The 15,972-nt window shown below is 53.1% G+C and overlaps 2 long non-coding RNA genes across 2 annotated transcripts in view; both read right to left on the reverse strand.

Moving 5' to 3' along the window:
- LOC310886297 overlaps nt 1–7,419 on the reverse strand; it is a 32,308-nt gene extending 24,889 nt beyond the window's left edge. Inside the window, exon 1 of the long non-coding RNA XR_014575267.1 lies at nt 7,292–7,419. This is a non-coding gene — a long non-coding RNA (uncharacterized lncRNA). The remainder of the gene's footprint in view (nt 1–7,291) is intronic.
- LOC310886300 overlaps nt 1–15,972 on the reverse strand; it is a 176,379-nt gene that overhangs the window by 86,331 nt on the left and 74,076 nt on the right. The gene's annotated exons all lie outside the window — the stretch shown is intronic.

The following is a 15,972-nucleotide window of genomic DNA, read 5'->3' on the forward strand; positions in this document are numbered from 1 at the left end:
TTAAACTGGGCCTAGTGCCATTTCACTTCTGATTCCCAGAAGTACTACAAGGATCGCCACTAATAACAGCCCTGCTACTCTCGACCCTCATAAAATTCCCCCCACTAACCCTGCTCCTACTAACATCCAAATCCCTCGACCCAGCTCTACTCACCGCCATGGCCCTAGCCTCAACAGCACTAGGAGGCTGAATAGGACTGAACCAAACACAAACACGCAAAATCCTAGCCTTCTCGTCCATCTCCCACTTAGGCTGAATCGCCATCATCCTAGTTTACAGCCCCAAATTGGCCTTACTTACCTTCTACCTATACTAGGATGGCCTCTAGCAGGATTTACTCACTGATTCCCACTACTCACTGGGTTTACCCTACACCAAACATGAGCAAAAGCCCACTTCGGGGTAATATTTACAGGAGTAAACCTAACGTTCTTCCCCCAGCACTTCCTAGGCCTAGCAGGAATACCCCGACGATACTCGGACTATCCCGACGCCTACACACTATGAAACACCATTTCCTCCATCGGCTCCCTAATCTCAATAGTAGCCGTAATCATACTAATATTCATCATCTGAGAAGCCTTTTCGGCCAAACGAAAAGTCCTACAACCAGAACTAACTACCACAAACGTTGAATGAATCCACGGCTGCCCTCCCCCATACCATACTTTCGAGGAACCGGCCTTCGTCCAAGTACAAGAAAGGAAGGAATCGAACCCTCACATGCTGGTTTCAAGCCAACTGCATTAACCGCTCATGCTTCTTTCTTATGAGACGTTAGTAAACCAATTACATAGCCTTGTCAAGACTAAATCACAGGTAAAAATCCTGTACATCTCATGTGGCCAACCACTCCCAACTAGGATTCCAAGACGCCTCATCACCCATCGTAGAAGAACTCGTTGAATTCCACGACCACGCCCTAATCGTTGCCCTAGCTATCTGCAGCCTAGTTCTCTACCTTTTAGCCCACATACTAACAGAAAAAACTCTCGTCCAATGCTGTAGACGCCCAAGAAGTAGAGCTGATCTGGACAATCCTACCTGCTATCGTCCTGGTACTCCTCGCCCTCCCATCCCTACAAATCCTCTACATAATGGACAAAATCGACGAACCAGACCTCACCCTAAAAGCCATCGGCCACCAATGATACTGAAGCTACGAATACACAGACTTCAAAGACCTATCATTCGACTCCTACATAGTGCCCACCCCAGACTTACCCAACGGCCACTTCCGACTGCTAGAAGTTGACCACCGCGTAGTTATCCCAATAGAATCCCCCATCCGCGTGATCATTACTGCAGGAGACGTACTCCACTCCTGAGCAGTCCCAACGCTCGGAGTTAAAACAGACGCAATCCCAGGCCGACTAAACCAAACTTCATTCATTACCACCCGGCCTGGGATTTTTTACGGACAATGCTCAGAAATTTGCGGGGCTAATCACAGCTACATACCCATTGTAGTAGAATCAACCCCACTCCCACATTTCGAGGCCTGATCGTCCCTTCTATCATCATCCTAATCATTAAGAAGCTATGCAACAGCACTAGCCTTTTAAGCTAGCCAAAGAGGGACTTCCCCCTCCTTAATGATATGCCACAGCTTAACCCCGCACCATGATTTTCAATCATAATTATAACCTGATTAACCCTAGCACTCCTCATCCAACCAAAACTACTAGCCTTCACCACAACCAACCCCCCATCAAATAAGACCTCCCTCACTACCAAACCCACACCATGATCCTGACCATGAACCTAAGCTTCTTTGACCAATTTTCCAGCCCCAATCTATTCGGCATCCCCTTAATCCTACTATCCCTACTCTTCCCAGCCCTACTATTCCCGTCCCCAAACAACCGATGAATCAACAACCGCCTTTCTACTATCCAAACATGACTCCTTCACCTAATCACAAAACAACTAATAGTCCCACTCAACAAAAATGGCCACAAATGAGCCATAATATTTACATCCCTAATAATCATACTTCTTACAATCAACCTTCTAGGCCTCCTTCCATATACATTCACCCCAACCACCCAACTATCTATGAACATAGCCCTAGCCTTCCCACTATGGCTCGCCACACTACTAACAGGCCTACGAAACCAACCATCAGCCTCTTTAGCCCACCTATTACCCGAAGGTACCCCTACACCCCTAATCCCCGCACTAATCCTGATCGAAACAACCAGCCTACTAATCCGCCCCCTAGCCCTCGGAGTCCGCCTTACAGCCAACCTTACAGCAGGACACTTACTCATCCAACTCATCTCTACAGCCTCCATTGCATTAATACCCACCCTTCCTGCAGTATCCATCCTAACAATAATCATCCTACTACTCCTAACCATCCTAGAAGTAGCAGTAGCCATAATCCAGGCCTACGTCTTCGTGCTCCTTCTAAGCCTATACTTACAAGAAAACATCTAATGGCACACCAAGCACACTCATACCACATAGTTGACCCAAGCCCTTGACCAATCTTCGGGGCAGCCGCCGCCCTACTCACAACCTCAGGATTAATCATGTGATTCCACTACAACTCATCCATACTACTAACCCTAGGCCTCATCTCAATACTCCTAGTAATACTCCAATGATGACGAGACATTGTACGAGAAAGCACCTTCCAAGGCCATCACACTCCCACAGTCCAAAAAGGCCTACGATACGGCATAATCCTTTTCATCACATCCGAAGCATTCTTCTTCTTAGGGTTCTTCTGAGCGTTCTTCCACTCGAGCCTGGCCCCAACCCCAGAACTAGGAGGCCAATGACCCCCAACAGGAATTAAACCACTCAACCCGATAGAAGTCCCCCTACTAAACACAGCCATCCTACTAGCCTCAGGCGTTACCGTAACGTGAGCCCATCACAGCATCACAGAAGGAAACCGAAAACACGCCATCCACGCCCTAACCCTAACGATCCTCCTGGGATTCTACTTCACAGCCCTACAAGCAATAGAATACCACGAAGCCCCATTCTCAATCGCCGATAGCGTCTACGGATCTACCTTCTTCGTTGCCACTGGATTCCACGGACTCCACGTAATCATCGGATCCTCCTTCCTGACCGTCTGCCTCTTCCGACTGATCAAGTTCCACTTTACATCAGACCACCACTTCGGATTCGAGGCAGCAGCCTGATACTGACACTTCGTAGACGTCATCTGACTATTCCTCTACATAACCATCTACTGATGAGGATCTTGCTCTTCTAGTATATTAATTACAATTGACTTCCAATCTCTAGAATCTGGTATAAACCCAGAGGAGAGCAATGAACGCACTCATGTTCATATTCGCCCTATCATCAATCCTAAGCGCCGCCCTAACCGCATTAAACTTCTGACTCGCCCAAATAAACCCCGACTCAGAGAAACTCTCACCGTACGAATGTGGATTCGACCCACTTGGATCTGCTCGATTACCATTCTCAGTCCGATTCTTCCTCAGTAGCCATCCTGTTCGTCCTATTCGACCTAGAAATCGCCCTCCTACTCCCCCTGCCATGAGCCGTCCAACTCCAATCCCCCCTAATGACCCTCACCTGAACTGTAGTGATCCTCCTTCTCCTAACACTCGGACTGGCCTACGAGTGAATTCAAGGGGGCCTAGAATGAGCAGAATAACAGAAAGTTAGTCTAACCAAAAAGATAGCTGGTTTCGACCCAGCAGATTACAGCCAACCCTGTAACTTTCTTATGTCGCCCCTACATTTAAGCTTCTACTCAGCCTTCATTTTCAGCGGACTAGGACTAGCCTTCCACCGAACCCACCTAGTATCCGCCCTACTATGCCTTGAAAGCATAATATTATCGATATTCGTAGGCCTATCAATATGATCCATCGAAAACCAAGTCTCCTCATTCACCATGGTACCAATTCTCATGCTAACCTTCTCAGCGTGTGAGGCGGGCACAGGCCTGGCCATCCTAGTAGCCTCCACCCGCACACATGGCTCCGACCATCTACACAACCTAAACCTCCTGCAATGCTAAAAATCATCCTACCCACAATCATACTTCTTCCAACAGCCCTGCTGTCTCCACCAAAATTTCTATGGACTAACACCACCTTATACAGCCTCCTAATCGCTGCCCTAAGCCTACAGTGATTAATCCCAACCTACTACCCCTACAAATTTTTATCCAACTGAACAGGAATTGACCAAATCTCATCCCCCCTCCTAGTACTATCCTGCTGACTACTCCCACTCATAATCATAGCAAGCCAAAACCACCTGCAACAAGAACCCCTACAACGCAAACGAATCTTTATCTCAACCTTAGTCGCAGTCCAGCCATTCATCCTACTAGCCTTTTCCACCACAGAACTAGCACTATTTTACATCTCATTTGAAGCAACCCTCATTCCCACCCTAATCTTAATCACCCGATGGGGGAACCAACCAGAACGCCTAAGCGCTGGCATCTACCTGCTATTCTACACGCCAGTAAGCTCTCTACCCCTGCTAATCACAATCATACACCTATACGTGAAAATTGGCACCCTGCACCTGCCAACCCTACAACTAACCCACCCAACCCTATCCACCTCATGGACAGGAATACTATCAGGTCTAGCACTGCTCATAGCATTCATAGTAAAAGCCCCACTATACGGCCTACACCTCTGACTGCCAAAAGCCCACGTAGAAGCACCCATCGCAGGCTCAATACTCCTCGCCGCCCTACTACTAAAGCTAGGAGGATACGGAATTATACGAGTCACTCTATTTATGGGCCCACTGTCCAACCTCCTGCACTACCCCTTCCTAACCCTGGCCCTATGAGGCGCCCTAATGACTAGCTCAATCTGCCTACGACAGACAGACCTAAAATCACTAATCGCTTATTCATCCGTTAGCCACATAGGCCTAGTTATCGCCGCAGGAATAATCCAAACCCACTGATCATTCTCAGGGGCAATGATCCTAATAATTTCCCATGGACTAACTTCCTCCATACTATTCTGCCTAGCCAACACAAACTATGAACGTACGCACAGCCGAATTCTACTACTCACACGAGGCCTACAACCTCTCCTACCACTCATAGCTACCTGATGATTGCTGGCCAATCTAACAAACATAGCCTTACCCCCAACAACAAACCTCATAGCAGAGCTAACCATTATAATCACCTTATTCAACTGATCTGCCTTCACGATCATCCTAACAGGAATCGCAACCCTACTAACCGCCTCCTACACCTTATTCATACTACTAATGACCCAACGAGGCTCAATCCCCTCCCACATCACATCTATGCAAAACTCAACCACGCGAGAACACCTGCTCATAACACTCCACATTATCCCAATATTCCTCCTAATCCTCAAACCCGAACTGATCTCCGGAATCCCCTCATGCAAGTATAGTTTAAACCAAACATTAGACTGTGATTCTAAGAATAGAAGTTCAAACCTTCTTACCTGCCGAGGGGAGGGTTTAACCAACAAGAGCTGCTAACTCTTACATCTGAGCCTAAAACCTCAGCCCCCTTACTTTTAAAGGATAACAGCAATCCACTGGTCTTAGGAACCACCCATCTTGGTGCAAATCCAAGTAAAAGTAGTGAACCCCACACTACTAATCAACTCCCTCACACTACTCACGCTGACAATCCTCCTAACCCCAATCATCCTGCCATTTCTATTTAAAAACTTTAAAAACACCCCACAAGCCACCACCCGCGCTGTTAAAACCGCATTCCTAATTAGCCTAGCCCCTACAACCGCATTCATCTACTCGGGAGTAGAATCTGTCACCTGCCACTGGGAGTGAAAATTCATTATAAACTTTAAAATCCCCCTGAGCCTAAAAATAGACCAATACTCAATAACATTTCTTCCAATCGCCCTATTTGTAACATGATCAATCCTACAATTCGCCATATGATACATGGCCTCAGAGCCATACGTAACAAAATTTTTCACCTACCTACTGACATTCCTAGTCGCCATACTCCTCCTAACAACCGCAAACAACATATTCCTCCTATTCGTAGGCTGGGAAGGAGTACGAATCATGTCCTTCCTTCTCATCGGCTGATGACAAGGCCGAGCAGATGCCAACACCGCCGCCCTACAAGCCGTAATCTACAACCGAATCGGAGACATCGGACTGATCCTGAGCATAGCATGACTAGCTTCAACATTCAACACCTGAGAGATCCAACAAGCCGTACACCCCCACCAAACCCCAATCCTCCCCCTCATAGGATTAATCCTCGCAGCCGCAGGAAAATCCGCCCAATTTGGACTCCACCCATGACTGCCCGCAGCAATAGAAGGCCCCACCCCAGTATCAGCCCTACTGCACTCCAGTACCATAGTAGTAGCCGGAATCTTCCTGCTCATCCGCATGCACCCCCTGCTAGCCACCAACCAGACAGCCCTAACTGCCTGCCTATGCCTAGGTGCTCTATCAACCCTATTCGCTGCCACATGCGCCCTAACCCAAAATGACATCAAAAAAATCATTGCTTTCTCAACATCCAGCCAACTAGGACTAATAATAGTCACTATCGGACTAAACCTCCCACAACTAGCCTTCCTACACATCTCAACCCATGCCTTCTTTAAAGCCATACTATTCCTATGCTCAGGGTCTATCATCCACAACCTAAACGGAGAACAAGATATCCGAAAGATAGGAGGCCTACAGAAAATACTCCCAGTCACTACTTCCTGCCTAACCATCGGAAACCTGGCGCTGATAGGAACCCCATTCCTAGCCGGATTCTACTCAAAAGACCTCATCATCGAAAGCTTAAACACATCATACCTAAATACTTGAGCCCTACTCCTAACCCTTATAGCCACAGCATTCACCGCAACCTACAGCATCCGCATAACCATCCTAGTCCAAGCTGGACAAACCCGAATCCCCCCAATAGTATCAATAAACGAAAACAACCCACTAATCACCGCCCCCCTAACCCGACTCGCCCTAGGCAGCATTACAGCAGGAATAATCATTACCTCTTTCATCACACCAACCAAAACCCCCCCAATAACCATACCCCTTATCACCAAAACCGCTGCCATCCTCATAACAATCCTAGGAATCATCCTAGCCCTAGAACTATCGAACATAACACACACCCTCACTCACCCCAAACCAAACCCCCTCATAAACTTCTCCTCTGCATTAGGGTACTTCAACCCCCTAGTACACCGATTCTTCTCCAAAAACCTACTAGAAAAGGGACAAAACATTGCCCTACACTTGATCGACCTCTCCTGACTCAAAAAAATAGGGCCAGAGGGCCTTGCTGAACTACAAGTAGCCGCAAGCAAAGCCGCAACCTCAATACACACAGGGCTAATTAAGGCCTACCTAGGATCCTTCGCCCTCTCCATCCTGGTAATAATCCTAATAACACACAGACTCACTAATGGCCCCTAACATCCGCAAATCCCATCCCCTACTAAAAATAATCAACAACTCCCTAATCGACCTACCCGCCCCCTCCAACATCTCTGCCTGATGAAACTTCGGCTCCCTTCTAGCCATCTGCTTAGCCACACAAATCCTAACAGGCCTGCTACTAGCCATACACTACACCGCAGACACTTCACTCGCCTTCTCCTCAGTAGCTCACACATGCCGAGACGTCCAGTACGGATGGCTCATCCGCAACCTCCACGCCAACGGTGCTTCGCTCTTCTTTATCTGCATCTACTTACACATCGGACGAGGCCTCTACTACGGCTCCTACCTATACAAAGAAACCTGAAACACAGGAGTAATCCTCCTACTCACCCTAATAGCAACTGCCTTCGTAGGGTATGTCCTACCATGAGGACAAATGTCATTCTGAGGGGCCACCGTAATCACCAACCTATTCTCAGCCATCCCGTACATTGGGCAAACTCTAGTAGAATGAGCCTGAGGAGGATTCTCAGTAGACAATCCAACCTTAACCCGATTCTTCGCCATCCACTTCCTACTGCCCTTCCTAATTGCAGGAATCACCCTAGTCCACCTAACCTAATGCAGTTGGCTTGAAACCCATCCCCAGTGGTGAAAGTACACTCTCTGAATTCACTGAAGTGCATCCCCAGTGGTGCCAGTGCACTCTGTGGACTCACTGTAGTGCATCCCCAGTGGTGCCAGTGCACTCTCTGGACTCACTGCACTGCATCCCCAGTGGTGCCAGTGCAATCTCTGGACTCACTGCAGTGCATCCCCAGTGGTGCCAGTGCACTCTCTGGACTCACTGCACTGCAGCCCCAGTGGTGCCAGTGCACTCTCTGGACTCACTGCACTGCATCCCCAGTGGTGCCAGTGCGCTCTCTGGAGTCACAGCACTGCATCCTCAGTGGTGCCAGTGCAATCTCTGGACTCACTGCACTGCATCCCCAGTGGTGCCAGTGCACTCTCTGGACTCACTGAAGTGCATCCCCATTGGTGCCATTGCACTCTCTGCATTCACTGCACTGCATCCCCAGTGGTGCCAGTGCACTCACTGGACTGACTGCACTGCATCCCCAGTGGTGCCAGTGCGCTCTCCGGAGTCACAGCACTGCATCCCCAGTGGTGCCAGTGCACTCACTGGACACACTGTACTGCATCACAGGTGGTGCCAGTGCACTCTCTGCACTCACTGCACAGCATCCCCAGTGGTGCCAGTGCATTCACTGGACTCACTGGACTGCATCACCAGTGGTGCCAGTGCACTCTCTGGACTCACTGCACTGCATCCCCAGTGGTGCCAGTGCACTCTCTGGACTCACTGCACTGCATCCCCAGTGGTGCCAGTACAGTCTCTGGACTCACTGCAGTGCATCCCCAGTGGTGCCAGAGCACTCTCTGGACTCACTGCACTGCATCCCCAGTGGTGCCAGTGCACTCTCTGGACTCACGGCACCGCATCCCCAGTGGTGTCAGTACACTCTCTGGACTCACTGAAGTGCATCCCCAGTGGTGCCAGTGCACTCTCTGGACTCACTGAACTGCATCACCAGTGGTGCCAGTGCACTCTCTGGACTCACTGCACTGCATCCCCAGTGGTTCCAATGCAATCTCTGGACTCACTGTAGTGCATCCCCAGTGGTGCCAGTGCACTCTCTGGACTCACTGCAGTGCATCCCCAGTGGTGCCAGTGCACTCTCTGGACTCACTGCAGTGCATCCCCAGTGGTGCCAGTGCACTCTCTGGACTCACTGCACTGCATCCCCAGTGGTGCCAGTGCACTCTGTGGACTCACTGCACTGCATTCCCAGTGGTGCCAGTGAAGTCTCTGGACTCACTGCACTGCATCCCCAGTGGTGCCAGTGCACTCTCTGGACTCACTGCACTGCATCCCCAGTGGTGCCAGTGCACTCTCTGGACTCACTGCACTGCATTACCAGTGGTGCCAGTGCACTCTCTGGACTCACTGCAGTGCATCCCCAGTGGTGCCAGTGCACTCTCTCGAGTCACTGCACTACATCCCCAGTGGTGCCAGTGCACTCACTGGACTCAATGTACTGCATCATCGGTGGTGCCAGTGCACTCTCTGGACTCACTTCACTGCATCCCCAGTGGTGCCAGTGCACTCTCTGGACTCACTGCACTGCAGGCCCAGTGGTACCAGTGCACTCTGTGGACTCACTGTACTGCATCACCAGTGGTGCCAGTGCACTCTCTGGACTCACTGCACTGCATCCCCAGTGGATCCAGTGCATTCACTGGACTCACTGTACTGCATCTCCAGTGGTGCCAGTGCACTCTCTGGACTCACTGCACTGCATCCCCAGTGGTGCCAGTGCACTCTCTGGACTCACTGTAGTGCATCCCCAGTGGTGCCAGTGCACTCTTTGGACTCACTGCAGTGCATCCCCAGTGGTGCCAGTGCACTCTCTGCACTCACTTCACTGCATCCCCAGTGGTGCCAGTGCACTCTCTGGACTCACTGCACTGCATCCCCAGTGGTGCCAGTGAAGTCTTTGGACTCACTGCACTGCATCCCCAGTGGTGCCAGTGCACTCTCTGGACTCACTGCAGTGCATCCCCAGTGCTGACAGTGCACTCTCTGGTCTCACTGCACTGCATCCCCAGTGGTGCCAGTGCAGTCTCTGGACTCACTGCACTGCATCCCCAGTGGTGCCAGTGCACTGTCTGGACTCACTGCAGTGCATCCCCAGTGGTGCCAGTGTACTCACTGGACTGACTGCACTGCATCACCAGTAGTGCCAGTGCACTCTCTGGAGTCACAGCACTGCATCCCCAGTGGTGCCAGTGCACTCACTGGACTCACTGTACTGCATCCCCCGTGGTGCCAGTGCACTCTCTGGACTCACTGCAGTGAATCCCCGGTGGTGCCAGTGTACTCTCTGCAGTCACTGCACTGCATCCCCAGTGGTGCCAGTGCACTCACTGGACTCACTGGACTGCATCCCCAGTGGTGCCAGTGAACTCTCTGGACTCACTGCACTGCATCCCCAGTGGTGCCAGTGTACTCTCTGGACTCACTGCAGTGCATCCCCAGTGGTGCCAGAGCACTCTCTGGACTCACTGCACTGCATCACCAGTGGTGCCAGTGCACTCTCTGGACTCACTGAAGTGCATCCCCAGTTGTGCCAGTGCACTCTCTGGACTCAATGCACTGCATCCCCAGTGGTGCCAGTGCACTCTCTGGACTCAGTGCACTGCATCCCCAGTGGTGCCAGTGCAATCTCTGGACTCACTGTAGTGCATCCCCAGTGGTGCCAGTGCACTCTCTGGACTCACTGCAGTGCATCCCCAGTGGTGCCAGTGCACTGTCTGGACTCACTGTACTGCATCACCAGTGGTGCCAGTGCACTCTCTGGACTCACTGCAGTGCATCCCCAGTGGTGCCAGTGCACTCTCTGGACTCACTGCACTGCATCCCCAGTGGTGCCAGTGCATTCTCTGGACTCACTGCAGTGCATCACCAGTGGTGCCAGTGCACTCTCTGGACTCACTGAGGTGCATCCCCAGTGGTGCCAGTGCAATCTCTGGACTCACTGCAGTGCATCCCCAGTGGTGCCAGTGCACACTCTGGACTCACTACACTGCATCCCCAGTGGTGCCAGTGCACTCTCTGAACTCACTGCACTGCATCCCCAGTGTTCACAGTGCACTCTCTGCACTCACTACACTGCATCCCCAGTGGTGCCTCTGCACTCTCTGGACTCACTGCACTGCATCCCCAGTGGTGCCAGTGCACTCTGTGGACTCACTGCAGTGCATCCCCAGTGGTGTCAGTGCACTCTCTGGACTCACTGCACTGCATCCCCAGTGGTGCCAGTGCACTCTCTGGACTCACTGCACTGCATCCACAGTGGAGCCCGTGCACTCTCTGGACTCACTGAAGTGCATCCCCAGTGGTGCCAGTGCACTCTCTGGACTCACTGCAGTGCATCCCCGTTGGTGCCAGTGCACTCTCTGGACTCACTGCAGTGCATCCCCAGTGGTGCCAGTGCACTCTCTGGACTCACTGTACTGCATCCCCAGTGTTGCCAGTGCACTCTCTGGAGTAACTGCAGTGCATCCGCAGTGGTGCCAAAGCACTCTCTGGACTCCCGGCACCGCATCCCCAGTGGTGCCAGTGCACTCTCTGGGCTCACTGCAGTGCATCCCCAGTGGTGCCAGTGTACTCACTGGACTCACTGCACTGCATTCCCCAGTGGTGCTAGTGCACTCTCTGGACTCACTGCAGTGCATCCCCAGTGGTGCCAGTGCACTCTCTTGACTCACTGCACTGCATCCCCAGTGGTGCCAGTGTACTCTCTGGACTCACTGCACTGCATCCCCAGTGCTGCCAGTGCACTCTCTGGACTCACTGCACTGCATCCCCAGTGGTGCCACTGCACTCTCTGGACTCACTGCACTGCATCCCCAGTGGTGCCAGTGCACTCTCTGCACTCACTGCACTGCATCCCCAGTGGTGCCAGTGCACTCACTGGACTCACTGCAGTGCATTCCCTCTGGTGCCAGTGCACTCTCTGGACTCACTGAAGTGCATTCTCAGTGGTGCCAGTGCACTCTGTGGACTCACTGCAGTGCATCCCCAGTGGTGCCAGTGCGCTCTCTGGACTCACTGCAGTGCATCCCCAGTGGTGCCAGTGCACTCTCTGGACTCACTGCACTGCATCCCCAGTGCTGCCAGTGCACTCTCTGGACTCACTGCACTGCATCCCCAGTGGTGCCAGTGCACTCTCTGGACTCACTGCAGTGCATCCCCAGTGGTGCCAGTGCACTCTCTGGACTCACTGCAGTGCATCCCCACTGCTGCCAGTGCACTCTCCCGACTCACAGCAGTGCATCCCCAGTGGTGCCAGTGCACTCTCTGGACTCACTGCACTGCATCCCCAGTGGTGCCAATGCACTCTCTGGACTCACTGCACTGCATCCCCAGTGGTGCCAGTGCACTCTCTGGACTCACTGCACTGCATCCCCAGTGGTGCCAGTGCACTCTCTGGACTCACTAAACTGCATCCCCAGTGGTGCCAGTGCACTCTCTCGAGTCACTGCACTACATCCCAAGTGGTGCCAGTGCGCTCACTGGACTCACTGTACTGCATCCCCAGTGGTGCCAGTGCACTCTCTGGACTCACTGCACTGCATCCCCAGTGGTGCCAGTGCACTCTCTGGACTCACTGCACTGCATCCCCAGTGGTGCCAATGCACTCTCTGGACTCACTGCACTGCATCCCAAGTGGTACCAGTGCACTCTCTGGACTCACTGCACTGCATCCCCAGTGGTGCCAGTGCACTCTCTCGAGTCACTGCACTACATCCCCAGTGGTGCCAGTGCACTCTCTGGACTCACTGCACTGCATTCTCAGTGGTGCCAGTGCACTCTCTGGACTCACTGCAGTGCATCCCCAGTGGTGCCAGTACACTCACTGGACTCACTGCACTGCATCCCCAGTGGTGCCAGTGCACTCTCTGGACTCACTGAGGTGCATCCCCAGTGGTGCCAGTGCACTCTCTGGACTCACTGCACTGCATCCCCAGTGCTGCCTGTGCACTCTCTGGACTCACTGCACTGCATCCCCAGTGGTGTCACTGCACTCTCTGGAATCACTGCACTGCATCCCGAGTTGTGCCAGTGCACTCTCTGCACTCACTGCACTGCATACCCAGTGGTGCCAGTGCACTCACTGGACTCACTGCAGTTCATTCCCTCTGGTGCCAGTGCACTCTCTGGACTCACTGCAGTGCATCCCCAGTGGTGCCAGTGCACTCTCTGGACTCACTGCACTGCATCCCCAGTGGTGCCAGTGCACTCTCTGGACTCACTGCAGTGCATCACCTGTGGTGCCAGTGCACTCTCTGGACTCACTGAAGTGCATCCCCAGTGGTGCCGGTGCAATCTCTGGACTCACTGCACTGCATCCCCAGTCGTGCCAGTGCACTCTTTGGACTCACTGAAGTGCATTCTCAGTGGTGCCAGTGCACTCTCTGGACTCACTCCACTGCATCCCCAGTGGTGCCAGTGCACTCTCTGGACTCACTGCACTGCATCCCCAGTGGTGCCAGTGCACTCTCTGGACTCACTGCACTGCATCCCCAGCGGTGCCAGTGCACTCTTTGGACTCACTGCACTGCATCCCCAGTGGTGCCAGTGCACTCTGTGGACTCACTGCACTGCATCCCCATTTGTGCCAGTGCACTCTCTGGAGTCACTGCACTGCATCCCCAGTGGTCCCAGTGCACTCACTGGACTCACTGTACTGCATCATCAGTGGTGCCAGTGCACTCTCTGGACTCACTGCAGTGCATCCCCAGTGGTGCCAGTGCACTCTGTGGACTCACTGCACTGCATCCCCAGTGGTGCCAGTGCACTCACTGGACTCACTATACTGCATCACCAGTGGTGCCAGTGCACTCTCTGGACTCACTGCACTGCATCCCCAGTGTTGCCAGTGCATTCACTGGACTCACTGTACTGCATCTCCAGTGGTGCCAGTGCACTCTCTGGGCTCACTGCAGTGCATCCCCAGTGGTGCCAGTGCACTCTCTGGACTCACTGCAGTGCATCCCCACTGGTGCCAGTGCACTCACTGGATTCACTGCACTACATTCCCAGTGGTGCTAGTGCACTCTCTGGACACACTGCACTGCATCCCCAGTGGTGCCAGTGCACTCTTTGGACTCACTGAAGTGCATTCTCAGTGGTGCCAGTGCACTCTCTGGACTCACTGCACTGCATCCCCAGTGGTGCCAGTGCGCTCTCTGGACTCACTGAAGTGCATTCTCAGTGGTGCCAGTGCACTCTCTGGACTCACTGCAGTGCATCCCCAGTGGTGCCAGTACACTCTCTGGACTCACTGCACTGCATCCCCAGTGGTGCTAGTGCACTCTGTGGACTCACTGCAGTGCATCCCCAGTGGTGCCAGTGCACTCTCTGGACTCAGTGCACTGCATCCCCAATGGTGCCAGTGCAATCTCTGGACTCACTGTAGTGCATCCCCAGTGGTGCCAGTGCACTCTCTGGACTCACTGCAGTGCATCCCCAGTGGTGCCAGTGAGCTCTCTAGACTCACTGCTATGCATCCCCAGTGGTGCCAGTGTACTCACAGGATTCACTGCACTGCATCCCCAGTGGTGCTAGTGCACTCTCTGGACTCACTGCAGTGCATCCCCAGTGGTGCCAGTGCACTCTCTGGACTCACTGAAGTGCATTCTCAGTGGTGCCAGTGCACTCTCTGGGCTCATTGAAGTGCATCCCCAGTGGTGCCAGTACACTCACTGGACTCACTGCACTGCATCCCCAGTGGTGCCAGTGCACTCTCTGGACTCACTGCACTGCATCCCCAGTGGTGCCAGTGCACTCTCTGGACTCACTGCACTGCATCCCCAGTGGTGCCAGTGCACTCTCTGGACTCACTGCACTGCATCCCCAGTGGTGCCAGTGAAGTCTTTGGACTCACTGCACTGCATCCCCAGTGGTGCCAGTGCACTCTCTGGACTCACTGCAGTGCATCCCCAGTGCTGACAGTGCACTCTCTGGTCTCACTGCACTGCATCCCCAGTGGTGCCAGTGCACCCTCTGGACTCACTGCACTGCATCCCCAGTGGTGCCAGTGCACTGTCTGGACTCACTGCAGTGCATCCCCAGTGGTGTCAGTGCACTCTCTGGACTCACTGTACTGCACCCCCAGTGGTGCCAGTGCACTCACTGGACTGACTGCACTGCATCACCAGTGGTGCCAGTGCGCTCTCTGGAGTCACAGCACTGCATCCCCAGTGGTGCCAGTGCACTCACTGGACTCACTGTACTGCATCACAGGTGGTGCCAGTGCACTCTCTGGACTCACTGCAGTGAATCCCCGGTGGTGCCAGTGTACTCTCTGCAGTCACTGCACTGCATCCCCAGTGGTGCCAGTGCACTCACTGGACTCACTGCACTGCATCCCCAGTGGTGCCAGTGTACTCTCTGGACTCACTGCACTGCATCCCCAGTGGTGCCAGTGTACTCTCTGGACTCACTGCAGTGCATCCCCAGTGGTGCCAGAGCACTCTCTGGACTCACTGCACTGCATCACCAGTGGTGCCAGTGCACTCTCTGGACTCACTGAAGTGCATCCCCAGTTGTGCCAGTGCACTCTCTGGACTCAATGCACTGCATCCCCAGTCGTGCCAGTGCACTCTCTGGACTCAGTGCACTGCATCCCCAGTGGTGCCAGTGCAATCTCTGGACTCACTGTAGTGCATCCCCAGTGGTGCCAGTGCACTCTCTGGACTCACTGCAGTGCATCCCCAGTGGTGCCAGTGCACTCTCTGGACTCACTGTACTGCATCACCAGTGGTGCCAGTGCACTCTCTGGACTCACTGCAGTGCATCCCCAGTGGTGCCAGTGCAGTCTCTGGACTCACTGCACTGCAGCCCCGGTGGTGCCAGTGCAATCTCTGGACTCACTGCACTGCATCCCCAGTGGTGCCAGTGCAATCTCTGGACTCACTGCACTGCATCCCCAGTGGTGCCAGTGCAC

Source organism: Anser anser, assembly GCF_964211835.1.
Source record: "Anser anser genome assembly, chromosome: 25".
Classification (NCBI taxonomy): Eukaryota; Metazoa; Chordata; class Aves; order Anseriformes; family Anatidae; genus Anser; species Anser anser.